We start from the raw sequence: 3895 nt of genomic DNA on the forward strand, positions 1-3895 counted from the left end.
AGGCACCAAGCAGCTCTTACAGGCACATCTCAATTCCTTGTAACTGTATCAAATTCAAGGCTTCCAACATAATCAGGCTATCACTTCTATCAAGACAGAAATTGATCAGGTGAAGAAGGATATTTCTGATAGATTAGATGCCAAATTCCAGAAGCAACAATGACTGATATTCAAAGAAAGCTTAGGAAGAACTCTGATCTTGCAACCAAGGTAGACTCCTTGGACAAAAGGATGACTGACATGGAAGCTTCTATCACAATCATACATCTTCATCAAGCATAACAAACTCAACTACTACAAAAGTTGGTGGCTGCACAATCTTCTTTCTCAAATCTACTTGATGATAACAAAAAGGGGGAGAAATCAGTATCTCAAGTCAATCAAGTAGAGCCATCCAGTGAGGGGGAGAAAGTGGTAAATGTTCAAATCAGCAAAGTAATTGTCCCAGAAATTACTCTGCCAAAGCCACTAGTACTGAACAACATTGATCTGATCCAAATTGCAGCTGTTAAGCTTGAGTCAAAATCAATTCCCAAAATTCTTGATGTTGTGGCTGTGGAGAAGGAACTGGATGAAAAATGGAGAAAGATAGATGCAGAAATTCAACAGAAATTTAGGCCAATTCAGAAATCAGACAAAGTCTTCAAACATCATTCTCAAGTCAAGAAAATTTCAGTAGAAGAGCTGAGTCTGAATTATCTAGAAAAAGGAAAAACATCTTGCATCAAATCTCCAAAAGCAAATCTCATCATGAGGCCCAAAAGAAACTACTCTAGATTTTCAGACAAAAATCCTATGGATATTGTGTAGGAGACACCTAGGCCAGATGAGAAGAAGCTGTTGGCTAGGTCAATTGCCTTTTACAAAGATCCAGCTGATTTAGTACTCAAAAGAAGATTAGCCAAGATTTACAGAAATGGTAAGGAAATTCGTGTGGTGGTTGGACACCCCATGTTTGTGGAAGCTAAGAAGGAAGAGAAAGAAAGAATCAGGCAAGAGAAGAAGCAAGCTGCTTTGGATGCTAAGAAGCACAAACAAAAGAAGGAGCAAGATGCTATCTCGGCCAAGCTTCAAGCTGTAAAAAACCACAACAGAAATTCATGTACAACCAACTGTAACTGCTGAACCACAAGATCAAAAAGTGCAAGTTGAACCACAACAGAAAAGAAGATTCAGATACAAGCTTCATTCCAAGAGAAAATTGGACTTTAGTGATGAGGAAATGGAAAACTATATTCCCAAAAAATCCACAACTTCAACTCAAACATCAAAACCCTCAGTGGTATTTGAAGAATTTAGGGTGGTGGATCCAACTAGGAATATACATGGTGAGCCCATAATTCCAAAGGATGAGTGATAAGTGGCATTTTATACCACTTAGAATGTCTTAAAATAGCTTAAATTGGTGTCTTGAAATCAAGTATTTTGTGTATTTGATGCGTTTTTCTAGTGTTTGTGTATTTCAGGGTATTAGTTGCATTTCGGGGGAGTAATCATCAAGAATAAGCCTTGGCATGTGTCTAGCATTGCGAGAGGGAAGAAAGGAGCAGATTACAGCGAAGAAACGGAGCAAACTCAGAAAAAATCCAGTAGGGGTCTAAGCGCCCGCTCAGCTATGCTGAGCGGCCGCGCAGGAAGCTGAGCGCCCGCTCAGCTATGTTGAGCGGCCGCGCAGGGTCGGGGAAAAAGAATATTTATTTTAGACTTCTATTTCAGTTTGGCTTCCAACTTCTGTGTAATATGAGTGTTTATGGGACTTCTATATAAGTAGATTCAGAGACGTTTTCACGGGGTGGAATCGCTGTATTAAGCAAGGAGAGAAGGAGATAAGGAAGAAGACCGTTTTAGCACACCGCAACAAAGAGGAAGCATATTTTCTTATGATTCTTTATTTCGTTATAGCGTTGGATGCTAGTTTTCTTGCTTTGAACCTATTTACTCTTGTGACGTACTCTGGTTTAATATAATTAGTTTAGTTATTATTCTCTTGTGTTTATTTATCATGTTTTCATATGAACCCATGATGACGATAAGTGCTATCATGGGCTAATCGTGATCATGGGGTCGTAACGGATTTACTATGGAATTCTTTAGTTAGTTGTTTAATACCTTAGTGTGTGATGATTGTATGATATCTAGTATTGGTTGTGCGTATTCGTCTTATGTGCGTCGCGAACATATAAGATAGGGTGTTAATCTCTTGTGAAGAGATGGTGGATCTCGAGATTTAGAACTTGCCATGCTAACATAGGTTCATGTTTGATGTTGCATGATTAGTGGGTAACTCTAACCGTTTTATTCGCCCTGTGTAATCAAAAGGAATAACTTGTGCTTAAATCATTATGTTGTCAATTTCTGTAGACATATAGGGACTCAACATAATTGATGCCTATTCAACTTCTATCTTAATTGTGGATGTTTGGTAGAATGGTATTAATACAATGAAAGTTGGCTTTTATCAGTTTCGTGTTATTCGATTAATATCATCACTGTTGCATGCTAAGGGTAATAAAAATGACTATTGAAGGAAGTAGTAATGAAGTTGTGATCTCATGAGTGTTTTAATATTGTTAATTCGAAGTGTTAATTAAGTGGTTAATTTTAGTAGTTAATTGTAGTTGATAAATAGTTAACGAATCTAAGTGTTATTGTCTTAACATTGAGAAATAATCACACATTGGTGAGTGAGTTTAATTGAACATAATTAGTCTGAGTCTCTGTGGGAACGAACTAGAAAGTATTCTATATTACTTGCGAACGCGTATACTTGCGTGAATATTAGCGCGTGTTTCACCCTAACAAGTTTTTGGCGCCGCTGCCGGGGACTCGGCGTATTTGTTTAGTTTATGTACTTACCATCATTGGTCGTTAGGACTCAGTGATTAAGACGTGTTACTTATTGTTTCCGGTTGTGTTTCAGGTACTTTAGCGAACGTTTATGCAAACTCATTCTTGTACTCGCAAGAGGACTTTAGATACAGTTGAGGAGACATATGAAGTTCTTAATATTCCGGAGAAGATAGATTTTGAAGATTCGGATTCAGGAAGTGGGCAGAAAGAACCAGTAATCATGGGTGATCGTATTGTTCCGGCCGATCCAGCTCTTATGGACTTTTCTCGGCCTAAAATTGATGACATTCAGTCAAGCATTCTTCATCCGGCTATTCAAGCTAACACCTTTGAAATCAAGCCGGGAACTATTCAGATGGTGCAGAATTATATCTCTTTCGGAGGTGCTGCGACTGAAGACCCCAACATGCACATAAGGAATTTTGTCGAGATCTGCAGTACTTTCAAATATAATGGCGTGACTGATGAGGCTATCAAGCTGAGGCTTTTCCCATTCTTACTGAGGGACAAAGCTAAGGACTGGTTACATTCTGAACCAGCTGGGTCCATCACTACTTGGCAAGATCTTGCACAAAAGTTTCTGGTGAAGTTTTATCCAATGGCAAAGACTGCTGCTATGAGGAATGCTCTTACTTAGTTTGTGCAGCAACCTACAGAATCTATGTGCGAAGCTTGGGAACGCTACAAGAAAATGTTGAGAAAGTGTCCACATCATGGAATGCTCGATTGGATGGTGATCACTGGTTTCTATAATGGTTTGGGGGCCCAATCTCGGCCCATGCTCGATGCAGCAGCTGGAGGCGCCTTGTGGGCCAAAAGCTATACTGAGGCTTATAATCTTATTGAGACAATGGCTGCAAATGAGCATCAAAACCCAACTCAGAGGATGATGCCTGGGAAGGTAGCAGGTATTCTGGAAGTCGATGCAGCCACCGCTATTGCAGCGCCGCTCCAAGCGCTGTCTATGAAGGTCAATTCTCTAGCTACCTATGGAGTCAATCAAATAGCTATGGTCTGTGAGCTTTGTGCAGGTTCTCATGCTACG

The 3895-nt window shown here is 39.6% G+C and overlaps 1 non-coding gene across 1 annotated transcript; it reads right to left on the reverse strand.

Moving 5' to 3' along the window:
- Positions 1-3463: 3463 nt before the first annotated feature.
- Positions 3464-3570, reverse strand: LOC141694217 (small nucleolar RNA R71). The gene has a single exon (XR_012563541.1). It is a non-coding gene; the product is annotated as a small nucleolar RNA R71 (small nucleolar RNA).
- Positions 3571-3895: the final 325 nt, after the last annotated feature.

Source organism: Apium graveolens, chromosome 10, assembly GCF_009905375.1.
Source record: "Apium graveolens cultivar Ventura chromosome 10, ASM990537v1, whole genome shotgun sequence".
NCBI classification, from domain to species: Eukaryota; Viridiplantae; Streptophyta; class Magnoliopsida; order Apiales; family Apiaceae; genus Apium; species Apium graveolens.